Source organism: Leptodactylus fuscus, chromosome 3, assembly GCF_031893055.1.
Source record: "Leptodactylus fuscus isolate aLepFus1 chromosome 3, aLepFus1.hap2, whole genome shotgun sequence".
NCBI classification, from domain to species: domain Eukaryota; kingdom Metazoa; phylum Chordata; class Amphibia; order Anura; family Leptodactylidae; genus Leptodactylus; species Leptodactylus fuscus.
The window spans coordinates 182111051-182138715 of NC_134267.1; the positions used below are offsets into that span (position 1 = coordinate 182111051).

Consider the following 27665-nt stretch of genomic DNA (forward strand, 5'->3'; position numbering starts at 1 on the left):
GTTCTCTAGGGGCTCTGCAAATGCGACATGGCACCTAAAAATTATTCCAGCAAAATCTGCCATCCAAAAGCAAAATAGCGCTCCTTCCATTCTGAGCCCCGCCATGTTCCCATACAGCAGATTATGGCCACATATGGGGTATTGCCGTGTTCAGGATAAATTGTTTAACAAACTTTGGGGGGCTTTTACTCCTTTAACCCCTTGTGAAAATGAAAACTTTGGGGATAAAGTGACATTTTAGTAATTTTTCTTTTACACATTCCAATGTTAGTAAAATCTGTGAAACAACTGTACGGTCTAAATGCTCACTATACCCCTTGATGAATTCCGTGAGGGGTGTAGATTCTAAAATGGGGTCACTTTTGGGGGGTTTCCATTGTTTTGGTACGCTAAGGGCTCTGCAAATGTGACATGGTGCCTGAAAATTATTCCAGCAAAATATGCTGTTCAAACACCCAGTGTCACTCCTTCCCTTTCGTGCACTGCCGTGTGCCCAAAAATCAGTTTACACCCACATGTGGGGTATTTCTGTGCACGGGAGAAATTGCATAACAAAATGTGAGATGCATTTTCTCCTTTAACCCTTTGTGAATGTGTTAATTTTAGGTCTAAATGAATGTATTAGTGAAAAAAAATGAAATGTCTAAATTTGACCTCCATATTATTTTTATTCTTATGAAATGCTTAAAGGGTTAACAAACATCCCAAATGCTGTTTTGAATAATTTGAGGGGTGTAGTTTTGAAAATGGGGTGATTTATGGGGGTTTCTATTATATAGGCCTTTATAATTCCTTTCAGAACTGAAGTGTTCCCTAAAAAATTAATTTGAGGAATTTTCTTGTAAATCTGGAAAATCGCTGTTACACTTGTAAGCCTTGTAACATCCAAAATGAATTAAAAGACGATCAAAAGATGATGCCGATATAAAGCAGAGATATGGGAGATAATATTTATTCATGTATTTGGATGGTATGACTATCTGCCTGAAAAGCAGAGAATTTCACATTTTGAAAATTGCAATTTTTTCCAAATTTCCATCAAATTTGCTAGTTTTTTTATAAATAAATACAAAAATATTGATTAGTGTTTACCACTAACATGAAGTATAATGTGTTACGAAAAAACAATTTCAAAATCACTTGTGTAAGTTAAAGCGTCTCAAAGTTATTGCCATTTAAAGTGACACATGTCAGTTTTGAAAAAAGAGGCCCGGTCCTTAATGTACTTCTGGGCCTGGTCCTTAACCGGTTAAAGTGAAAGTCCCACCCCCAAACAGGCTGCTATGCTAGTAACATAGCGGCCTACATCATTATTATTCTCCAGCTAAAAACTTATATATTATATATTATTGCCCCAGTTCCCTCTCCGCAGTGCCGCAATCCCAACAATCCCCCCCGTCCACCCTCTAACATCTTTCCATTGCCCCCTGTACCCATACCTCCCAACTTTTGAAGAACCAAAAGAGGGATAAAATGTAGAGAAATTTAGCCCCACCCACTGTTATGTTGACTCCACCCACTCATTAATTTTTCATGTGCCCGCACACTGTATAATCCTCCTACAGTCACCCGTAAATTATATGTCCCCCCTCCGTCTCTCCCCCAGCTTCATATACACCCTTCATCTGCCCCCAGATTCATGTCCCCTCCATCTCTGCCCCCAGATTCATGTCCCCCATCTCTGCCCCCAGATCCATGTCCCCTCCATCTCTGCCCCCAGATCCATGTCCCTCCATTTCTGCCCACAGCTTCATGTCCCCACATCTCTGCCCCAGATTCATGTCCCCCCATTTCTTCCCACAGATTCATGTCCCCACATCTCTGCCCCCAGATTCATGTCCCCCCATCTCTGCCCCCAGATTCATGTCCCCCCATCTCTGCCCCCAGATTAATGTCCTCCCATCTCTGCCCCCAGATTCATGTCCCCTCCATTTCTGCCCACAGATTCATGTCCCCACATCTCTGCCCCCAGATTCATGTCCCCTCCATCTCTGCCCCCAGATTCATGTCCCTCCATCTCTGCCCCCAGATTCATGTCCTCTCCATCTCTGCCCCCAGATTCATATCCCTCCATCTCTGCCCCCAGATTCATGTCCCTCCATCTCTGCCCCCAGATTCATGTCCTCTCCATCTCTGCCCCCAGATTCATGTCTCCACATCTCTGCCCCCAGATTCATGCCCCCCATCTCTGCCCCCAGATTCATGTCCCCTCCATCTCTGCCCCCAGATTCATGTCCCCTCCATCTCTGCCCCCAGTGTCATGCCGTCCTCTCCATCTCTGCCCCCAGATTTATGTCCCTCCATCTCTGCCCCCAGTGTCATGCCGTCCTCTCCTTCATCTGCCCCCAGTTTCACGTTCCACATTACACTTACCTTTTCCTCGTTCCCCCGCTGCTCTCTGCGCCTCTCTCTCTTACTGGCGCACAGTTGTAGATGCGATGTGACGTCATCACATCGCGTCTACACTGCCGGGTAGCCAGCGGCAGCGGCGAAGTGAAGGAGCTGACACAGGTCAGCCGATAGGCCAGTACTACTGCTACTGGCGTCAGGGGCCCGGCCAAATTTAAAAATTGGGGGGGCCCGGGCCCCCTGGCGCCGGCAGCAGTCATTGTATGTCCTGTTTGTTTCAACTCAGATCTGCGTCCAGAGGACGCAGATCTGAGTTGAACACATACGTGGCTGAAGCAAGGAGCTGACACAGGTCAGCTCCTCGCTTCGCCGCTGCCGCCTCTCTCACTGATGCTGACACATATGCGGCTGAAGTGAGGAGCTGACCGGTGTCAGCTCCTCGCTTCGCCGCTGCCGCCTCTCTCGCTGACACATATGCGGCTGAGCCAGCCGCATATGTGTCAGTGAGAGAGGCCGCAGCGGCGAAGCGAGGAGCTGACACCGGTCAGCTCCTCGCTTCAGCTGCATATGTGTCAGCGAGAGAGGCGGGCAGCGGCGAAGCGAGGAGCTGACCTGTGTCAGCTCCTTGCTTCAGCCACGTATGTGTTCAACTCAGATCTACGTCCTCTGGACGCAGATCTGAGTTGAAACAAACAGGACATACAATGACTGCTGCCGGCGCCAGGGGGCCCGGGCCCCCCCAATTTTTAAATTTGGCCGGGCCCCTGACGCCAGTAGCAGTAGTACTGGCCTATCGGCGGCCCTGTGTATATGTACACATCAGCAAGCATATATATATATATATATATATATATATATATATATATATATATATATGTACACACCAGCAAGCATATTTTTACCTAAGAAAACTTACATGACGTACACGGTCTATATTAATAAAACATTTTAATCTTACTGTTACTAGACTTACAACTTTACCGGAGTAAGTTCAGAAAAGAATAGAAACAGTAGATGTATATTGGCACAAATTGTAAAGTTTTTGAGGTTCTAGGGGAAGATTTATAAAGCCCCTATTCCAGTTTTCTGGTGTAAAAAGTCATAAAATACTTGTGTCTTTTCAAAAGCTGCTGGTGATAAAAATTGATACTAGTGGCTTTTTTCGCAGTGCTTTCTAAAAGAATGGAGTAAATTGTGACTGAAATCTATTGCAGCTACGAGCAGGTATACATTTCAGTATCAGCAAACAGATGGCAGGAAGATGCACCCGATATATGATAAGGCCTTCACGTTCTCCACTGGCACAGGGATTATTAAGACTGGTATGGAAAATGTTGGTCTTGATCAATCTTCCATTTTGTGGTTTTTTACCTTAAATATGTGCGATTGATGCTTTTGAACTTTGGACTTCTGTATAATTTAAGGGGTTCTGTTTTTAGAATCCCTTTTTTTTTTTTTTTTACAAAGACCATGTCAGGCTAAATCCCCACGTTGTGGAAACCCACTTTTTTTGTTGCAGATTTTGTTGCGGTTTTTTGAGCCAAATCCAGGAGTAGATTGCACAGAAGGGAGAAATATAAGAACTTCCTCTATATTCCCCATTCCCTTTGTAGCCACTCTTGGCTCCAAAAAACCGCAGCAAAATCTGCAACAAAAAAAGCTGGGTTTCCGCAACGTGGGGTCTTAGCCTCAGAATAGCTTTTAGAAAGGCTATTCTTCTCCTACCTTTCTTTTTCTGATGCATGCCGCTATTCCTGAGAATTTTCTTTTTTATTCTTTATGCAAATGAGTCTTCAGAAAGCACAAGGAGATTCCACCAGGCTCAGAAAGCACAGGCTGCATCCACTGTGCTCACTAAAGATGTTCCAGTGATGCCTCTGTCTTCTTCTGTCGTCGCCACTACACCCCATCATCAAATGTGTCATCAGCTGGCATAGCCGACTGTGCATGTCCGTTCGACCATTTTCTTATGGCTTCTTACACGAGTGTCCATTCAGCCACTGGAGAATGGCCGAATGGACATGTGCAGGTGGCTCTGCTGGCTGATGACGTGGCTGATGACAAGGTGGAGAGGCGTTGGCAGGAGAAGACAGAAGAGTGTCTTCGGTGACCACAGGGAATGCTCCCCTGTGCTTCCTGAAGACTTGTTTGCATAAGGAATAATAATAAAAATTCTGAGGAACGGTTGTGCGGATCAGAAAAAGAAAGGAAGGAGAAGAATAGCCTTCCCAAAGGTTAGTCCGATGCGGTGTTTGTAGAAAAAGGGAGTCTAATGATAGCATTCCTTTAAATTATAAAGTGCTATAAAAGGGGACAGGAGGTTAAATGACCTTTAAGGATTGGTCTGAGTGGTGTAGAAAGGTTTGCGGTGAAGACAGTGAGCAGGGTAAACAGGACGGTCTTTGTAGTGTTGCTGTGATACTGATTGAATGTCATAGCTATGTAAGGACAGTCACGATTCACTAAGCAGACATGTGTTCCTTATCATATTCTATCCTGCAGAAACCGGACAAATATGTGACTTTTAAGAGCGTTTCATCTTGTGATGCTAAATTTACAGTAACACCGCATGGATCTTTACAGTGCCTAAACAATCGGAAAGAAAAATAAGACATCAGTTTTTAATATGAAACCAATATAAATGTCACCTCCACTTAATATGGAATATTAAAAATAACAGGTAATTGTATAATAAAACCTTTTTGTATGTATGAAGTCACTTATGTCATTCTATTTTAGAAGGAAGTAATATGACAAAATCAGGAAAAAAAAAATTATAAAAATGGCCCGAAAATATTAAAGTGCTGCTAGATGTATCAACAATTTACTTAAAGAAACTAGCTGGAGTATGTTTACAATAGTTACACCATTTGCAAGCCATATACAGTATTTTCAGTTAGGCATTGTGACCTTTACTACCTTTCCTCTTCCCTTCACATATCCTAAGATAACTGTCAAGAATATGATATAATGATACTCTGTAAGGAGATATTCAGTATATACTGTATTTTTTATGGGTACTCATTGCCTGTCGCAGGAGGCCTGTCCAGCCATGATTGCTTGCTCTAGGTTCTTCTTACATAGGGTGTTTGGAAAGTAAGTATACAGAATGAAAGGGTGGACATTGGCCAATATATGAAGCATTTTTTTATTAATGAACATATGACCTGAAATGCACCGTGGCGGCGCTGCAGGTAGACCGACCAGTGCATTTCTGCAGGATGATTTGACGGTGTTGCTCGAAGACATGCCTTTGAACATGAGGGCAAGGATGTGGCTCCAACAGGATGGATCACCTCCCCATTTTTGTCTATGAACGCATCAACAACCGATGGCCAAATCGGTGGATCGGACGCGGTGGACCTGTGCTGTGGCCCACTCGCTCGTCAGATTTCACCCCACTTGATTTTTTTCTTGTGGTGACATGTCAAGTCCATTGTGTATGCAACGATTGTGCCAACCCACGAAGAACTCATAAACTGCATCCAGGCAGTGAGGGCCATGCCAGGAGTCTGTGAATGGGTGCATCAATCCATCTCCCGGCGTTGCACTGCTTGTATTGAGGCAGGCGGCCAGCACTTCGAGAAATTCTTATAATAAGTAACAGTGATTAAAGTGGTTTCTCTTATTCATTTCTCCTTTCACATGGCACAGCGAGGGATAGGAAACCGACATCTTGGTCTACCTGCAGTGCCACAAAGGTCCTCTTGCATGCCCCAATGTAAATTTCGTCAAGAAGTTGCCTTCATCTGGGGATGAATGCCGAATGTCGAAACGTGCGTTGGGGCATGCCAAAGAACGTATGCCAGGCATTACCATCACTATGGGTATTATATCTTTATTTATTTCATATGCTATGTGTTTGGACTTTACTCTGCAGCTTTCCTCTGAAACTGAGGTGCACAAAGCCCCACTATGATATATTGTTACTCCACTCTGACACTAAGGTTTTGTTTTTATTGGAGGTAGCAGTGGAGGGGCAAGAGGGGAATAAGGTGGCAGACACTACATGCATATACACATGCATGCAAATGAATTGCCTGGCAGAACAAGGTAACAGCACAGGCTGATCGCGCTAGCAGGATCCACCTGTTATTGCAAACTCCTGTACATCTGTAGTTATTGATTTACAAAAGGTAGCTTCTTATCTAGTTCCTTCTCTTGAAGTAATTTGCATGTTTTCTCAAGGTAAGTACGGTATGTGCTTCTTTTCATCACATTTGGGAGGTGTGCCTTACATATGAGATATGTTTAAAAAAAATGGAGAATCTCTGGAGGATCCTTTAAATCGGATTATATTTAATTTGGTAGAAAGGTTTATGGCTAAAGTGATATGTTCATGCATCAATACAATGAAATCTTTAAAAAAAATATATTTTCATATTTGTGTCCTAACACGCAATATCTGTTTTGCAATATCGAAGTAAACATTTTCCCTCATTTCCCATGACAGACATTCTCTTTATTCAGTAATAACAATTTTATTGCTTCTCTAATGTTACATGCATGAATATGGCAACTTCACAGCCGTTCTGTCTGACAGCACTCTAATTTGTTGTGAATCATACAGTATTCCCATTGTGCACAGATGTAAGTGTGGGATTTTAGATGGTATGAATGGTCTGTCATACACAAACTAAAGGAGGAGTGTTTTGGTTTTAACTGCAATTGTTATTGAAATTTTACAATAAGAAGAAAACCTGTAAACATAGAGCATAGAGTCCAAATCTGTAAGGCTTAGCCTTAGTAAAATGCCCCATCTAAGCCCTTGATTGGATGGTGAACTGGAAACCAGATTGGCTCTGTATCCTAAACCTGCAACACAGATTTTCTAAGGATTTTAAGAAATCAAATGACTAAAGGAAAACAATGGTGGAGAAAGTCATTACACATAAGAAGGCAGTATGAAGAATATTTAAGCAGTAGGGTAATGCATCATGACTTAAAGGGGCTCTATCAGCAAAATCATGCTGCTAGAGCCCCACATATGCGTGCATAGCCTTTAAAAAGGCTATTCAAGCACCGTAAAAGTTATATTAAACTACCCCCCACCACCCCGTTTTAAAATAATAACCTAAAAAAGAATGTGATCTACTTACTGAACGTGCACGCTGGGCGGGCATTCAGGGTGTGTCTTCATCTTCATCCACGCCTCTTCTTCCTCCGATGTCCTCCGGTCCCGTCCTCCTCCGGCGCTCGTGAACGGACGTTGATAAAAAAAAAATAGCCTGGGCGCATGCGCAGTAGCCGTAGTAGAAGCTGCATGCTACTGCGCATGCGCCCAGGCTATTTTTTTTATATCAGTGTCCGTTTGCAAGCGCCGGAGGAGGACGGGACCGGAGGACATCGGAGGAAGAAGAGGCGTGGATGAAGATGAAGACACACCCTGAATGCCCGCCCAATCGTGCACGATCCGTAAGTAGAGCACATTCTTTTTTAGGTTATTATTTTAAAACGGCGGGGTAGTTTAATATAACTTTTACGGTGCCTGAATAACCTTTTTAAAGGCTATGCACGTATATGTGGGGCTCTAGCAGCATGATTTTGCTGATAGAGCCCCTTTAATACTTATATAATGTACGTCTTTCTATGTGATGCAGAAGGCATGATTTTGGCTGGGTCTGTTGGTTTATGTTTAAAGAGCCAATCAGGTTTCTAGTTCACCATCCAATCGAGGGCTATGGTGGGTATTTTAATCTGACACTAACTTTACCCAAGTGCCTGTGACTGTATTCTGTCTGAGCTCTCTGTACTCACTTCTAGGACTCTACTCTGTTTATCTGCTTGTCTCCTGGTTTACTGATCTTCGCTTGTTTTCCTTGATTTCTTTCTGATTTGGCTTTATCTGAAACCCCCTGGACTTGAATTATGGTTCTCTTCTGCCTTCATTTTGGCTATCCTTATGCTTTACTGGTTTTTGACCCTACTATTGTATTAATATTTATTTCTGCCATAGGTTTTCTAGTTTGGTTCTTGGTCTACAAGTGCACTTATTTTCATAACACATTTGTCCAGGGTTGAAAATTGGGTCCCTAGCAGAGAAGTCCTCCCTACCTTGCCGCAGGATATTAAACAAAAATACCTTGACTATAAGGGCCCCTTCACACGGCTGATACACTGGCTGCTTTAGAACGTGTAAACATTCCGTAGCAGCGGCGTCTAAAGCAGTTCCCATTGTTTTCTATGGGAGCCGGCATACGCGCGCTCCCATAGAAATGAATGGAAAAAGCAGCCCATTCATTTCTATGGCGAGCGCGCGTCTGCCGGCTCCCATAGAAAACAATGCGATCTGCTTTAAGATGCCGCAGCTACGGAACGTTTACACATTCTAAAGCAGCCAGCGTATCAGCCGTGTGAAGGGGCCCTTAGTAAGCAAAAAACCTCTATAACGTCTGTCTGCTCAGGTCACTGCGCTGCCCTCCGCTCGCATCCTGCGGTGCAAGAGACGTGTACAGTTTGATTCCTTGCTTAGAGTTTTTGGTTGCACTGTGTGAACACAGCTCTAGTTTGGTAATTGATTTTCCAGCACACCCGTCAGCTTTTCACCTTCATTTCCCTCTGCTCCTCCAATGGTCAAATTTGGTCTTGCCCTGTGATTGACAGCTGGCGTTCCTATCAGGTCCAGGGCGGGTTCATCCTCCCTATTTATGCTTGGCTCACATTCACACTGGTGCTTGCTATTGCCTTGTGTGTGCTGGCTTTTCTCTTGCTGTTTATTCTTGTATTCTGATTCTTGACCTCTAGGTTTCCCTATTGACTACTCTTTTGGATTTCGATTTTGACACTGCATTGCTTGACTGTTACTGACCCCTGGCTAGTTGACCTTCCCCTTATTGTTGTTTGTCTTGTTCGCGTTTTGTGTGTCACATATTTAGGAAGGGTTTTGTCGTCCAGTTGTCGCCTATTACCTAGGATAGGACCGGCAAGCAGGAAGGGACAGTGGGGGGGGGGGGGTCAGACCACAGCTGACTGTCTCTTGTGCCCCTTCCTCCAGGGTTCATCTACAGCACTGGGGAACTGCTGTCTGGCACTCCCTTACAACCTCCCTAAATTATCCAAACTATTCAACAAAAGCCACCAAGAGCATTAAAGTATTAAGAATAGATATTTATTAGCAATAATATAAATAGATCCTAATACAAAGAAGCAATAAAGCAGTGCAAAAAAAACTCAGTGGCAGTGTTAAAGGTATATAATATAACTGACCCGTAACTGAAATACCTCAGCAATTCCATAATAAGAGGGATGAATTAGATCAGTTATAAGTGAGATGAAGTATTTGTTAGAGGGGATGACCAAGACCTTTATTAGAGGGGTTGTCATTAGACCATGAAGGAGGCTGTGGGAGATGCAACATTAAAAATAAATAAATAATACTCACCTGTCCTTGGCACTCCATTGTCTGCTGTTGTGTTGGTTTAGTCTTGCATCCTGCCCTTGCCAGAACATGATGTGGAGACCAATCAGTGATCTCAGTGGTCGCTTGAAGAAACTGGTTATGTATATGAGTGGCAAGGAGAAACAACTCAGGCCACTGATTGGTCTCTGTGGTTTTGTGGGGAGCAGGATTTCTGGTGGCAAGAGCATAGCATGAGATGGAAGGGACACCGGCAGTGGACAACAAAGCGCTGGGGAAAGGTGATTATGTTACACTTTCCCGGCCTCCTCCATGCTTTAAACAATTCCTGAACAACCCCTTTAAGAATTGTTAAATGGATCTACAGTAGTTGTGTATTTACAACAAATTGCATAAGTACATGTTATTAGTTTTACAGATCCATTGGACTGGGAGAGAATCTGAAGATGAAGGTGATATATAATTCTCCATAGATGTGTGGGGTAAATTTGGAAATTTAAAAATTTCACTCAGAGAGTTCAGTAGTAAACTAGGCAGCAGAATATACAATGGTCATAGAAGGATGTAAAAGTATCAATTATTGTATCATGTATTTGTACAAATTGGTATAGTTTTTCTGCAATGATTTCCATGCATATAGATGTGGATTTCGGCACAGATGTAAATTCTGACTGAATATATGTATCCTGAATGGTCAAAATGGCAACTCTTCTACCTTTCACTTCTAGTTTTATAAATATCCCATATTTTGTCCATTGTATTATTTCTTTGCCTCAGTATTCCCGATTTCCATCATATTTTTTTTATATTACTTCAAAGAATACCACCACATGCATAAAGTCACAGTTCTGGGAATAATTCCAGTCCACATTTTTGGTTCTTGGGTATGTGGCAGTGGTGTGAATCCAACTTTTCTAGGGATTGTTTAAGGTTTTGAAGAACACAGTGTGCCATCACTATACCATTGTTGTGGTATTTTTCCATCATAATAACTTCAATATATATATAGACCGCAAGAAAGAGATGAAAAGCCAATGTATAGTTTATAGAAAATGGAAATATTGCTGTAAATATAGAGAGCTTTAGTGTTCTAGAAATTCAGTAAGATATAAATGAAAAAGCCTTAAGTACCTACAAGGGCTAGAGGATTGTTCCAAGTGAAATGTGCCATTGGATTTCTGTCATGTGAAGATTAAAAAACCTTCATTAACTTGTAATAAATCAGTAGAGTAGATAACAGGGATTACACCGAACCAAGGAAACAAGTCTATATACAGGCAAATTATCTCCACAAGTGAGGCTTTCTATACAAACACATTTTACTATATTTACTTATTGTACTATAAATCATGGTTTGCCTACATTTGGATTGTTACTGTCTGTGCCACCTGTTACTGGTTAAGTACTGTGTGAATTACATAGTATTACAGTGCTAGTACTATGTGAATTACATACTATTACTGTACTATTATGTCTGATTCTACTGCATGTTATTGATACCTAATTATCCCAAATCCTAAACCCAAACCAGAGTAAAACAAAGCAATACAATGTATTTCATATAGAGTAGCCCAGATCTCAAGTCTGTGAATCTCCTCTATTACATAATATTAATGTATGACACAGACAGACTGCTACACTGGGCTAAAGTGTAACTGTCTCTTCACTTGTTTTTTCAGTATTGTGTAAGAGTTTTTTATGGAACACTTTCGTAATATACTTTATTGGCTTATTTTAGTTCCTTTCAGTAGAAAACAGGCACTAAAGATTCTACTTAGCAATACTCTAACAAAGCATTGCCAAGGAGAGTCTTTTCCATATACAGTGTGCCAGTATGTATTGCAGAAGTGGCTCCTTAGCCTGCCTCTAATATCCCTGCATGTGCCCCTGTATTCCTCTAAGCTAACTTTTATTCACCTCCCTAGTAACTGTCTGATCACTGAGCACTATAGGGATACAGCACTTTGCAAATCTCAATTCAGGATGGGAAAAACTGTGAAGCTTGTGAGCATGTAAAGAGAGATATTAGTCTGAAGAGATAGTGTGGGTTTAGTGTGGGAAGACCCTCACAAATATTTGCGAGGGTTGCCCTCCAGTTTCATTTTGAGCTTGTTTTGCCTGAACAGGAACTGATATTATTATCCTCTGGTGTTTTTTAAGACCTCACAGTATAATACGTGGAGGCCCAAGAGAGGTGCATAAAAATAACAATCATACTCACCTCTCCTGGGCTCTATTATGGTGTCCAGCTTCCTCAATCACATCAGTGGCTGTTGTAATTGGCCCCTATATTTGGCCCACAACCATTATTTTGCATCAGTGTGTGTAGAGTGTGTGTGTGTGTGTGTGTGTGTGTGTGTGTGTGTGTGTGTGTGTGTATTCTACAGCAATTCTGATGAATGGGAGTGAATGGGCAGAAAAGGTTCTACCGATCAGTGCTTCTCAAACTATGAGACAGGGGTCCCCAAGATGTTGGTGAAGCATATCTGAGGAGGAAGCTGTGACAGTATATAGTAGCAGAGATAACTTGCTACACAGGCAGTCTTATGACTTCTGTTTTAGCAATATACTGTAAAACTATAGAAATTTGATGAAACATAAAACATTATTTTCTAATGGGTTATTTACATTTTAAGACACATTATTATCATAAAAATATGACAACGGATACCTGTATATGCAATGGTCAGGTCCAGGCACCACATTGTCAGGTAAGACCCAGTATAAAAATATTAACTAAAATATAGACCAGAGGTTCCTAAACTTTTTTTTCTCAGACCACTTTCAAAATTTACCTGGTTTCAGTGGACCCCCTGCTGCTACATTTCTACCATATTCCCAAAACTCGTCATAAAATGTGAAGATTAGATCTAACTATGGAAATTTGCGTCGCGGCTGAGACCCTTGGGGGTCCACCTGGACCACTTTGGGAATCACTGATATAGACTAATACTGTTTTCCAGAGTGTGATGAAGTACGACCACCCCTCTTCCTAACAGAGACCAGGAAGTACAAGGATTGCTACATACAAAGATTTTTCTGTGACCAAATAATGTACGGTACTCTCTTCTCTCCAAAATCATACTAGAATAAAAGCAATGTAAAGATCCTTTAATGCATTTTTATGGTTAAAAAACAAACATATGGGTATATGTTTGCTATAAAATCTTGTTTTAATTAATACGTCATATTCTGATTATATTTTCCCATTAGGCTTCTTTAAGTTAATGTTGAAAAGTTTATTAAATGACTTAAATGAATTTCCCAAACTTGAAAAATGTTTTTGACCATTGTAATAACCAGCTCCACAGATATCCTCAACACAGTGTGAAGCAAATTAACAGCTTTAGAAAACATCAGTATTAACAACATATTAGTAGACATGGCGTATACAACCTTATTAATAATCTATGACATCATTCTATTTCTGGGAAATTACACAGGATATTACTAATTTAGACAGAATATTCACACATACAGAGTTCACAGCTACTGTAGTGTTTTTTTTCCATTCTCTGTCTGTTAAGGAAGTAATACAGTCTGAGTCAGTGGCGTAATTAGGAATAAAGGGGCTCCGTGGTGAACTTTTGACACGGCCCCCCCTTCCCTGACCGACCCCCACCAAAGACCACAACTGACCGACCACCTCCATTCCTGCACGCACTATTATGCCCCATAGTGTCCCTGCACACAGTATTATGTCCCATAGTGGCCCCTCAACACAGTATTATACTCCATAGTGGCCCCTGCTCATGGTACTATACCCCATAGTGGTCCCTATACACAGTATTATGCCCCATAGTGGCCCCTGCACACAGTATTATGCCCCATTGTGGGAACCTGTTAACAATTATTATACTCTTTAGTCTTTTCAGACTCCAGAGTATAATAACCCCAGGGGAGGATACAAACATAAAAAACACTGTTACTTACCTCTCCCTGCTCTGATGCAGTCTCTGCAGATGACAGCCATCTTCAATGACGTACGGGATGTCACTTGAGCCACATCAGGGACATCACTCATGTAGGCCTGAAGCCTGTCTGGGCCAGGAGAAGTAAGTAACACTGTTTTTTATGTTCCCTCACCTCTCCTGGACCTCCAATCATTATACTGAAAAGGACTCCCAAGTGTAATAATAGTGTTTGTTGGGCCCATGGCCTCACTTACCGATCCAGACTCCTGCTCACAGTCTATTAAAAAAAATGCACCAATCGCAACTGTCACTGGGCCCCATAATGTCCAGGGCCCTGTGGCAGTCGCTACTGTTGCTATCCCAGAATTTACTCCCCTGGCCTGAGTGGGCCTCCACGTATATCCCATCTATGGCACAAGTTGGAAAAACTACTTTATGTTCAGAAGTTGAATAAAAATTAAAATGGATGAGGATGGATGAGTAAAATGTTGGCTGCTAACCAATGCATTAATTTGATATGTATTGGCTAATTTAAAAATAAATGTCATAATACAATTCACCACTGTGGGACCACGCTAATCTTTGGGTCCCCATGCAATTTCAGGGGTCTTGTTATGACCTAATCTGCCCCAGGTAACAAAAGTGATAAGTGGCTGAAATTGTGTATACCGTATTTTTCAGACTATAAGACGCACTGGACCATAAGACACTATGGTTTTAGAGGAGGAAAATAGGGGGGAAAAAATTTAGAAGCAAAAAAAAAAAAAAATTAGTAAAATATTTAATAACATAATAATATAATATTTCACTAAAGTAAATAGAGCCGGGGGGTTTCGGACACAGGAATACCTATGTGTTTCACAGTAATGTTTTTGTTTTATACAGTATGTATTCTAGGGATATGGGGGTGATTTGAACATACACTCACTGGCCACTTTATTAGGTACACCTGTCCAACTGCTCGTTAACACTTAATTTTTAATCAGCCAACCACATGGCAGCAACTCAGTGCATTTAGGGATGTAGACATGGTCAAGACAATCTCCTGCAGTTCAAACCGAGCATCAGTATGGGGAAGAAAGGTGATTTGAGTGCCTTTGAACGTGGCATGGTTGTTGGTGCCAGAAGGGCTGGTCTGAGTATTTCAGAAACTGCTGATCTACTGGGATTTTCACGCACAACCATCTCTAGGGTTTACAGAGAATGGTCCGAAAAAGGAAAAACATCCAGTGAGCGGCAGTTCTGTGGGCGGAAATGCGTTGTTGATGCCAGAGGTTAGAGGAGAATGGCCAGACTGGTTCGAGCTGATAGAAAGGCAACAGTGACTCAAATAGCCACCCGTTACAACCAAGGTAGCCAGAAGAGCATCTCTGAACGCACAGTACGTCGAACTTTGAGGCAGATGGGCTACAGCAGCAGAAGACCACACCGGGTGCCACTCCTTTCAGCTAAGAACAGGAAACTGAGGCTACAATTTGCACAAGCTCATCGAAATTGGACAATTGAAGATTGGAAAAACGTTGCCTGGTCTGATGAGTCTCGATTTCTGCTGCGACATTCGGATGGTAGGGTCAGAATTTGGCGTCAACAACATGAAAGCATGGATCCATCCTGCCTTGTATCAACGGTTCAGGCTGGTGGTGGTGGTGTCATGGTGTGGGGAATATTTTCTTGGCACTCTTTGGGCCCCTTGGTACCAATTGAGCATTGTTGCAACGCCAAAGCCTACCTGAGTATTGTTGCTGACCATGTTCATCCCTTTATGACCACAATGTACCCAACATCTGATGGCTACTTTCAGCAGGATAATGCGCCATGTCATAAAGCTGGAATCATCTCAGACTGGTTTCTTGAACATGACAATGAGTTCACTGTACTCCAATGGCCTCCACAGTCACCAGATCTCAATCCAATAGAGCATCTTTGGGATGTGGTGGAACGGGAGATTCGCATCATGGATGTGCAGCCGACAAATCTGCGGCAACTGTGTGATGCCATCATGTCAATATGGACCAAAATCTCTGAGGAATGCTTCCAGCACCTTGTTGTATCTATGCCACGAAGAATTGAGGCAGTTCTGAAGGCAAAAGGGGGTCCAACCCGTTACTAGCATGGTGTACCTAATAAAGTGGCCGGTGAGTGTATATATATATATATATATATATATATATATATATATATATATACACACACACACACACACTCATCTATATCAATTCATATTTTTTTTAATATTTCATTTGCCCCCTCCCAGGGTGTTTGAATTTTCAATCATTTGATTGCAAGTCCAAGAGACTGCAATACAACTGTATTACTATTGAGGCTGGTCAGGGGAGGCTCCTGCGTGGCCCAGGAACAGGTCGGCTCCTGCAATCTTGCCCTGCGGGAGCTGGCCTGGCGCAGTACAGGTACCAGGGGCGGTCTCTTAACTTTCTGGGGGAAGGGGGGTGGGGTTAACACTGGTAGCACTAATGCCTGATCGCTCTTAAGACTTGTGGCTGCTCTCACAGAGCGATTGCCATAGCTATCGGGTCTCCTGTACAGCGGAGACTCAGTAGCTATGGCAACAGCTCTGCAGGAGCAGCCGCCATCTTTAAGACCCGACATCTACCATTATGAAACGGCAGATGTCAGGAAGGGGCTTCAGTATAGGGGCATGATAAACAAGTACAGGCTTTCTTCTAACTTGCCTGAGCCTCCTGTACTCTCTAGCTGTAGCCTTTCTCTGCTTCGCACAGACGGGACAGGGACGGGACACAGACGCACAGACTCTGCATTCGGACTATAAGACGCACCCCCATTTTTCTCCCATAATTGGAGGAAAAAAAGTGCGCCTTATAGTCCGAAAAATATGGTAACTATTCTTTATGGATCCACTTGTTGTGATTCTACAGTATTTGTATTATGCATATTTGAGCAGTGTAGCTGTGGATGTAGGAGCCTACTAAAGTTGTGTCTGTGTGTCTATGCCTCTCTCTGCATCCTCTCCATCCTTCCCCCTCTATACATTTCTATAGGCAATTTCTATAACCAGATCTCTTATTGAAGTTGATAATTCATCTTTATCCCATTGACTATGGATTTCACCAGACAATTGAGAGGGAGTGATAATTGCAGGTGTTATTTCTCTGTAAAAAAGATATATTACAATTAAGTTCTTCATTTTAACCACATCTACATAAGAGCTTTGGTACGAGTATTTACTATCTCTGTGTAAGATTATTGTACCTGATGAAGGGGGTCTTGTTAATCCTATAATACGTTGTACTGTAAATGCAGCTACATATTTACGTGCATATTATATCCATTTCATTTGTTGAGCTATTGCTCTTTCCAGATTTTCTGAATACATTTTATGGTCCTGGTCTGATGTCTGAGCTTTAGCTGTCTGGTCTGGGATCATTACTGATGTACTTTGCACATTCTGAATCTGACTTAATATTGGCAAACACCGTTTATGTATTTTGAAGTGTTGTTTGTATTCCTGTACTTTTGTATACAAAGCATTAATGGGTTGTAAACTAGTCTTTAAATTTAAGGTTAACCTCTACAACGCTCTCTATAAATTTCCCCATTTATTGTGTCTCATCCATTTGATTTAGAACATGTTTTGAAACTTTGACTTAGAATGTTTTTCTCAGTTTCATCACAGAATATTTCTACAAAAATATGCAGTTTTTTCAGGTAACATTATACCTTGGTAGGCATATTATAAGTGGCTAATAAAAATGAATAATGCATTAGATGGGTTTGATTCTAGGCTGACTTCTGTTATTCTAGGTTATCCATTGATTCTATGCTGTCATATTGCTGTTTGTTTTCTTCCTTTTAACCAAAACAAGACTTGTCCCAGGAGAAAGGAAGAAGGAAAACATTTTCCTGTCTTTTCCTTTGGGAATGTTTTCCTTCTTTCAGTCCAACTACACTGTACATTTAATATGCACACATTTATAATGCATGTGTCCCACTAATACAGTAGATTCATGCCTACAGTGAGATATGGGAACCTGCAGGTCCCTGCCTCATCATGTTGGAGGAGCATTAAAGGAGCTTTATCATTGGGAAATCGTAATTTTAGATAGTGATATGTCTGAATAGCCTTTAAAAGGGCTATTCATCTGCTGCTACTAGCTTTTGAAAAGACCCCACCCTTTTTTATATATCAATAAAACCAATATGCAATTAAACCTCTCCGTGCACTCTGGGCATTCCCCGAGTCATCACACACCCCCCCCTGCATCATACCTTTATAACTAGAGATGAAATATTTGATATTCAATATTCGTTTCGAGTAGACCCTCAATATTCGACTATTCAACCGAATATCAAATCCCATTAAAGTCTATGGGGGAAAAAATGCTCGTTTCAGGGGAAACCCAAATTCGACTAACGAGAGTCACCAAGTTCACACTGACACCTCAGCAAATGATGCCAACACCTCTGGAATGCAACAGGGATAGCAGGGGAAGCATGTCTAGGGGCATCTAACATGCCCAAGTCCCAGTATTACCCCACTATCACAGCCTATCAACTAGACACTTTCCAAACTCAATATAACCTCTAAGGAAAGTGGAAAAATACTTGGAAACCTTCTTTCCTCTACATTAATATGGATAGAAACACAAATTTTAAGCTAAAGAAACATTACCATGCACCCCTTTAAATCACAATGCCCATGGCAACCACAGATGGCATAGGCAATGGGAAATCCAACAGCCCCCACCCTTAGCTGTTAAACGGCCACATCTCAAAACTGCTGGCCCTGGAGATGTTGGTGTTTCTGCTTGTGGAGACTCAGGCCTTCCATCACCTGATGGCAGCTGCGGCACCTCGCTATGCTGCCCCTACTTCTCTTGGTGAGCCGTCCCCACCTTGCACCAGCATGTGTCCCATAACATCAGTTGGGCCCTGTGCTCCGCGCTTTGCTCTAACGTCCACTTGACCACCAATGCCTGGACAAGCACATGCGGACAGGGACGCTGCTTCTCTCTAATGAAAGGCTGAGTGAATGTAGTGGAGGCTGGGACCGGGTCGAAAATGGGGAGGCCTATCTCCTCTCCCAGCCCAACATTCATGGCAGGGGTTCTCACAAAGCCTCCTCCTCTGCCGTAACATCGACCTCAGCTGCGAGCTGGAAACGCTGCAGCACTGGCGTGGGGAGACGTCAGCAGGTCATGCTGAAGCTCATCAGCTCGTGCAACAGATAACACATTGCCTCTAAGGTGAGGGATGCCATCCTAGAGGAGACAGCAATGTGGTTTTCACCGATGCACCTGGGCCCAGTCATGGTCGTGTGTGATAATGGCCGGAACCTTGTAGCGGCTCTGGAGCATGCCAGACTGAAAACACTTTCCATGCCTGGCCCAAGTATTTAACTTGGTGGTGCAAAGGTTTTTAAAATCCTACCCCATTGTGCCTGATATACTGGTGAAAGTGCAGCCACTTTCCTAAAGTCTACAGTAGCTGCTGCTAGCCTGAACACTTTCAGAGCACACTCCTGTCAGCTTCTCACTATTGAATGACAGCGGAAGAAGAGGAGGATGAAGTAGCAAATGATGCCACTGTCACACATGAGGCTAGCAGGGAAGTTCAGTGGGTCCCTTTGCTTCAGCATGGATGGTGAAGGGGAGGAGGAAGAGGAGGAAATGGAGAGTGACCCTTCCGAAGGGGGCAGCGAAGTCATGCCAAGTAACACTCTGGCACACATGGCTGACTTCAAGTTGTGCTGCTTTTCCAATGACAAAGGCATTGTACACATTATGGAGAGCAACCAATACTGGATTTTTGCAATCCTCGACCCCCCGTATAAAAATAACATCTTGTCTTTCATTCCGGTAGAGGAGATTGATGAGTTTGGCGAGGGGGTGCCAGTACACCCATAAGTTAGCCTTTTTGGTGGGAGAGAGTGTACAGAAAGAACCACAACTGTCACTTGCTGAGCAACTCTTCTACTTCTAACTTCATGATAGAACATGTGTGTCTAGGTTTTCTTTTGAGTTCAAGTTTGATTTCTGCACCTGAACTTTTAGTTTTTGCCCCTTTCTGTGAGTTCAGACTTGCACCAGCAGCGTTTAGAGTGTCAGGCCCTTTCTGTGCATTCAGCCTTGCACCAGCAGATATCCACTACTGTATATACCGGATGACAGTATACAGGTTTCTTCTCACCCCTATGGGAGAGGTATATACTGGTACGGAATTTGAGCCCTAAAAAGTGCTTTTGTGAAATGTCTGCAGGATGAGCCTATATGCTTATGGTCTATATACACTCTTCAAGCAGTAGTGCTGTTTTCAGAATATTTCCTGCCGAGCAGTAGCTAATCTCTCTCTGACCCTCATCAGCAGATGTCTCTCCCTATCTAACTCCAAGCCGCAAATGACATGAACATGGCTGACACTATTCTTATAAATCCGAGGTCACCTGGTTTAGCCAGCCAATGACTTTTCCTATTTTTTTTCGATGACTATGTTTTCCTGCTTCCTGTCCCACTTCCCCTGCAGTTATTGGTGCAAAAAAGCACTAGGTAAGGTGGGAGAGGATACGAATTTTTATTGCGTGGTATTCGATCGACATCGAATATGTCAAATACCTTAATATTCGATCGAATACCTACTCGATCAAATGGTATTCTCTCATCTCTATTTATAATGCCCCCTCCTTTGCTTGTGCTCCAAGATGCCCTCCTCATTTCTAGGTGTAACCGCCTCCATTCTCTGTAGTCTCGATCCTGCACTTTGAAACCTCGGGCATGTGCAGTAACGCTCTGTTCTGAGTGCCACTGTGCATGCCCAAGCGCTATTTTCTTGTAGCTACCTATAGAACTACTCAGTATACTGTTCTATAGGTAGTTACAAGAAAATGGCACTCGGGCAAGTGCAGTAGCACTCGGAATGGAGTGATACTGTGCATGTCGGAAATGTCAAAGCGCAGGATCGAGGCTACAGAGAATGGAGGCAGTGACAGCTACGGAGGAGAAGGGCATCTTGGAGCACAAGAAAAGGAGGGGGCGTTACAAAGGGGGTGCACAATGGCTTGGGGAATGCCAAGGGTGCACGGAGAACCTTCATTTGCATATCAGTTTCACCGATATGTAAAAAAAATTGGGGGGGGGGCGTTTTTTTTTTCAAAATCTAGTAGCAGCAGCTGAATAGCCTTTTTAAAGGCTATTCAGGCATATCACTACCTAAAATTCACGATTTCCCAATGATAGAACCCCTTTAACACTATTGAGGGCATTGTGGGGGCATTATTACCAATAGTGGTATGTTATGGACCATTATCACTGCTGTGGGCACTACATGGGCGCTATTACTAATTGGGGTACACTGAGGGAGAATATTATTATTATGGCCACTATAGGATACACTATTATTTATAGGCCATGTTGGGAATGTATTTATACTATTAGGGAAGCATTATTACTATAAGGACAGTAAAGAGACATTATTTTCAGTGGGGGCACACTGGAAGAGTATGATTACTATTAATATGGGTACAATATTGGCATGATTACTAATGGTGCACACTGGGGGGTTATTGTGGTATTATTACTAATGGGGCACTATGGAGGGCACTGTTACTCATAGAAAACAGTAGTAGAGCATTATTACATAATTAGTACTATTACTATTGGAGGCACTGAGGAAGGTGGTATTAATATTAGTATTCCTAAGTTACATCACCTGTTTTCTTTATTTAGCAGTACAAAAGACCCATGTCAAAAATTATGTGACTGATGTGAATCTAAATTATAGCAAAGTTACAAGATGAATGAAGAAGGAGGCATGAATGTGAACGACAATCTGGGATTGCTGACGCCTGTGCTATTTGTACGCTTAGCTGGACAGAAAATGCTAGCAGGATGAACATTCACACAAGAAAACACCGATAACACCATATTTATAGTCTGTGGAACATTGACTGAGCTGGAATCTGCTCAGGTACTGTACTTTTCCATCATAAAAACGGGACAACACGGGGCTGCACTAGCAGCTTCCTATATGTGCAGTATAAATTGTGTTCATGGGCTTTAAATAGAAAAAAAGTTAATAACACACATTGCACATTTTTGTAGAACTTTTGCAAGTTGTATGCTCCTTATACCCTGACGTAATATATGCATGTGCAAAGCTTGTTCAAAATCGGTGAGAAACTAGAAAGAAAATGAGAGTTCCCATGCCCCGGCTCTATTTTTCCTGACAAATCTCATTACGCTTTGCAAGAGGAGCGAGGCACAGATGTTATTCATATATGCATCACTGTGTGTTTTACATTTCCTGACCTTGTGCTGAATGCACGTTTCTGCATGATTCCTGTGAATTTATGTTATAAAACACTTTCCAATCATACTTACAGGAAGGTCAATATAGACATATCTCTAAGTACCCAAATGTAACCTCTGACCCTAATTGTCTTAATCCCGCTTATATTAAAGATGAATATGGAGCAGTCATTCTTCAGTCATTGCTATATGTCTTTCTTCACTTTGAATATATCTTGCAATGAATTAATTCTTGTGTTTTAGAATGTCTTTTTGAGAAAAAGTAATTAATATTATTTATTGGAATCATCATCTTATCAATATCACAGTGCCAATACTTTTGTCCACCCCCTTTTTATGTTTGGTGTGGAATTATATCCAATTTGGCTTTTTGACAATTCTTTTTGTGGTTTTCCATTGAAGACAAATTAAATGAAGATAATAATACCAAAGAATTTGTGATTGCAATCACTTTCTGGAAGAAAATGAGTATTATCTGACAGAATTGCAGGGGTGCCAATACTTTTGGCCAACACTGTATTATATATATATATATATATAGAGAGAGAGAGAGAGAGAGAGAGAGAGAGAGAGAGAGAGAGAGAGAGAGAGAGAGAGAGACATTAAATGCTGATGAAAAATCAAATTCTTTGTGGTATACCAATTTAGAACCTCAAGGATATCCTCTTTTGTCAACTACTTAGGTTGTTCACTGGGCATAATATAGCGTATTATTTTTGTCTGGAATTCTGGAATGCTCCTATAATACAGGTAATAAATTTTTGTTATCCATGACAAAAAGCAGAAGGGGACTTACATCAGTGCAAGTGTATCTCAGTAGTGCATCTTTGGAATTTCTGTACCTTAAATAAATGATGTCTCAGCATAGGAACATGCAAATTATTTTCACATTTTTCCTTTTTTTCTAATGGTTCGTTGAAGAATTGAATACATTTATAAATGTTGTACCTTCTGAATATTATGGCCAGTTTGTGACTGTAAGACTAAGTTCAAACTAACAAGTAGAACTGTCAAAAGAATATCAGCTAGCCAATTTATAGCGAAGACAAGTAAAAAAAAAATAGTTGTACACAAAAATTCTGAACTTCTAAGCAATAAAAATTAGAACTTGAGACTGGAAAGACTTTTCCGCCTTGGTTAGGTAAGCATTGTTTCACTGAACTGGCATAGAGTATTGTATTTGGGGTCTCTTGTGTGAAGTATTTTATCTTATTGCATTTGGATGTGTATATGTACCACATTTTCTTACCATCTTAGGGTTTTATTTAATCATTTTTACTGTTTATTTTTATTTTTATTTAATATATCCAATTAAATCTGTATTCAATAAGTTCTTTGGAAGTCCATCCTCTTTATTTTCCTATTGATATTGTTTCCTACTCGAGATATTATTGTGCGTACAGGATGTTTTGTTAAATCAGTGATACAGTATATTCAGAAGAATAGCTTCTTGTTTCATGCAACCTTGGTTCCACCATGTGAAACCAACAGTCATGATATTTAGAATAAAGACATACTTGATCTGACACTTTCACCCTGAGTATTTTACTTTTTTATTTATCCAAATCCGTTCAGTCATTCCAAACATAAAAGCCCTTAAGACCTTTTAATGGCAGTACACATTAGGATACCCTAGTGAAGTGGAAGGTAGCACTGGATGAGATACAGCACACAGAGACCCTGCCCCCAAGAGAAACCATAGTATTACTGCCCACTTGGCTAGTATATCATAATTTCCTTCAACATTGACAGGGCTTATATCTTTGAAACGGCTGTATGGATTTGGTGACAGCGCCTGTCATATGAAGTATGTCACTGGGATTTTAATACTTGATGTCAGGTCCACTTTAACATAATTTATAAATAGTTATAAGATATAGTTGACATAGCAGTAATTAGAGATAGGCGACGTTTTGGAAAATTCGATTTGGCCACTTCTCTGAATTTCACAAAAAGATTTTATTCTTTCTGAATTGATTTGTGGTGATTAATGTTAAAGAAAGACAGCTATTTCCTGGCTGCAGAGAGCCTGTATAGTAATGTACAACACTGTGCCTTGCAGTAACACACATAGGGAGTCTGCTGTGGTAGTGAAACAATACAGTCAGAGAGTATGACACACACATGGCAGGCTTCGCTCTTAGAACCGCTGCACACCTCACTTATTTGGACACAGTTGCAGAGTGTTGATGCTGCTGCAGCCTTATGAGCCCATACAGTGACCCAGTGGCACAGTGGAGTGGCGGCAGTAGCATGTGGAGACCCTAAAGTGACCCAGTGGCAGAATACAGAGGTGGCAGCAGTGTGAGGAGCCCATACAGTGCCCCAGTGGCAAAGTGGGGAGGGCTGGTACTGCCTTCTTGGCAAAGAAATGATAGCTTGGGATTTTCCACCTCAGTTTGGTGCAAGCCATCAGTTCTCTGAAAGGTGCAGAGTCCACCAAATGGAACGGAAGACACTGCAGCACCAGTAACTTGGACAGGAGCACGTTCAGCTTCTGCACCCTTGGATGAGTGCACGCATACTGTTGTCTTTTAAATATAGATTCTCTGATTGATTGCTGATGCAATGACTAGTAGGAGGAGGAAGAGCAGTATCATGTCCAGCAGATGATGGGAAGGACACACAGCTTAGGTCGGCCGAGGTGGTGGAACCTTGACTACCTGAAATGGGTTGTGGGCCACTGAGTGATACAAAGGTTCCTGTGGCAGGTTGGACCACCTGATTGGATCCATGGCTCTCCCAGGCCACTTTAAGGATGCTGTTGCATATATTGATGCATGGCTGTAGTGCCAACATTGGCACCCTGGCCACGCTTCACCTTCTGCCATGTTCACCTCTCCCATTGGTTTAACAAAACACTGCCACACCACCGAGTTGGTGATTTTACCCCCAATATTTTTCACTAACTGACTGCTATCACCACTTCCTCCATGAAATCTGTGCACCACTGCTTTTCAGGCAGTTAGGCTTCTGTGAAGTGGGTGGTCTACCCTGGGTCCATTTGGCTCCCGTCCTCCCACTTCTGCCACCCTGCTGACTCCACCGCTGCCTTATGTTTATGCTGCCTCCCTCTTCTCCCGATGATGATGAAAACGCTTCGACACCCGGCTTCCAATTGCAATCAGATACATCTCAATGGTCTTTGAGGCAGGAGCCTGACTGCAACACCAGCTGCCACCTCACTCTCCTCCTCGCTGCTTTCCCCCATACTGTAAAGTGGCTCTGAGCCCACAGCATTTCCCACAGAGTATTTCCCTAGCTGAGGAAACAGAAAAGGACAGAGGCAGGTTGAGTAAACGCGAGGGTACAGGGTCTGCTCATGGGCCATGCCAACTAAGGGTTGTGTCTAATGAACCTACCGACACCTGGCTGGGGGTGTCTGACGTGACTTGGGATAAAGTGGATAACCAAGTTAACACGTCTACAACCATTCGGTTGCTTGTCAAGACTTGCTTGCCACTACTTGACACTGGGAGCTCAGGCCTCTGTGAGTGACCCCTGCTGCCAAGGCCCCTTACTCTGCTGCGACCTGTGCCTGTGCCAGAAACATTGCGGCCCGTGGCCCTCCCCTGTGCATGGCCTGCTGCTTTTCTGTCTAACATACTGTTAATACAGGAAATTAATACAGGGCAAAAAGGTCGGTAATTTTCTACTTTGAAGAGAACAGCAAATAAGCCCCTTATTAGCCCTTTATTTCTTTCCCCAATAATGAACACCTTTAAAAAAAAAAAAAGTGTGATAAAGGCAGAGATTACTGGATAAGAATCATGCTTTTTTTTTTTTGGAAGTACTGTACTGCAAATTGGCCTTTTATTTTAAACTTGGAACAGAACAGTGAATATGCCCCTTGTCCTAACATGTGCAGCGTCCATTTAATTAAAAAATGCGATTCGATGCATCAAAGTGTGAAGAAATCCTGATTCTGGGCGAATCAAAGATTTCCTGAAATTCGGATCAAATTCCATTTCTGCTGAATCAATTTGCTCCTTCCTAGTAGAAATACAAATTCATTCCAAGAATACAGCACTTGTGACTTCTTGGATACACAAACTTGTAAAAAAAAACTTACCTACTTATATAAAATTATCAAGAGTCAGATCAAGAATCACATGCAGAATCCTTTGCTCAATGTGCTGCTTGCATTAGACCCTATTCCCATTAATGGAAATCGGATGACGCAGTTCTGAACAAACCATTATTTAATGTCTTTCCATTTTAGTAAATCCTCGAGTAGTAAGGCACAGATGTCAGACTTCCGTAGATAATAACTGCACATGCACATCGTACACTGGCTAAGCAAACTCTAACCACTTTTTTTTGTAGTTTTACAAGGGAAATAGTGACGAGTGCAGGGCGCAGGTGTAGATAAAAGTAACATTTTATAAGCATTGTGTGACTTTATGTGACTATGTATTGTACAGTATTTGTGGTGTAAACAGACAATTGTGCTCAGATCTCCTTAGAGTGACATGAAATATTGTTCCTATGCAGCACATTGATCCTTTTATGGAAATGCTAAATGAAGCCTTGCTTTGAGTTTCCTTCAGATCTACATTTACATTCATAAGAATTCACGTCTGTGTTTTGTTATACAATAGTAAGCTTCTCTGAACAAAGCATACAAGACAACTGAAGGTCAATACAGAAAGACTGGGTTTAATGGTAACACAAAACAAACATACGCTAAAACGAATGATGTTCATAGGGTACATCGCCGTCATCAGCTTATGCGCTCATTGTTACACTTCATTGAAAGTTGAATAATCCTTTATATGGTTTATAAAAGTTAGATACATGCCACTTTATAAAGCAATGTCTTTTTGTCAATGAGCATTAAAGAAGTTTACTGACCCCTAATGCTCGTTTCATACTGATGACCTATCCAGGTAGGTTATCATGAACTGATCTGTGGAGGTAAGGCCCCGTTCACATCTGCTTTCGGTATTCTATTTGGAAAGTCTGCATGAAGACCCCTGAATGGAATAACAAACGCAACTGCAAGTGGTATGCCAGTGACAGTACACGGACCCCATAGACTATAATGGAGTCCGTGTGCTTGCCGCCAAATCTCCGCAGGGAACATGCAGACAGGAAAGTAGTATCTACTTTCCTGTCCGCATGATTCATGCAGCCAGGAAAGTAGTATCTACTTTCCTGTCCGCATGATTCATGCAGCCAGCACATGGACCCCAGTATAGTCTATGGGGTCTGTGTGCTGTCACTGGCACACCACTTGCAGTTACGTTCAGTATTCAGTATTCAGGGGGTCTCCATGCAGACTTTCCGAACGGAATACAGAACACAGATGTGAACGAAGGGTAAGACAACCGGAGCCTGAACACATCAGCTCTTTTGGCAGCATCCATGTGCAAAACCTGCTGCAGTGGATCCAATGCAGTTCTGGCCACTGTATAACAATGGTGCTAGAGAACTGTAGCTCAACTCCCATTACTTGAATAGGAGCAAAGCTACTTTCATTGCCCTACATTCTCTACTACCAGGTCTCCGCTGTTTCATTGCGGGCAATAATCTTTTCATTTAGCCCCCAATTTTCCCCATCATCTCCACTTTGTAGAATTGCTCTTAGGCAGCAACATCACTGGAGCCGTCCTAATTCCATGACAGCCTGTAGAAGCCTCAACAGTTAGAGGCATTTGCCATAGACTGAAATACAGTTGTATTGCATAATATGGAACAAGCGATCAATTGAATGCAGATTTAAGCTCCCTGGGGAAGGGGGTGGATAATTTGTTTTAAAAAATA

The 27665-nt window shown here is 42.1% G+C and overlaps 2 pseudogenes; one reads left to right on the top strand and one right to left on the bottom strand.

Annotated features, from left to right (window-relative positions):
* Positions 1-2748: 2748 nt before the first annotated feature.
* LOC142198712 (small nucleolar RNA SNORA17) lies at positions 2749-2860 on the bottom strand (annotated as a pseudogene).
* Positions 2808-2919, top strand: LOC142198723 (small nucleolar RNA SNORA17; annotated as a pseudogene).
* The last annotated feature ends 24746 nt before the right edge of the window (positions 2920-27665 follow it).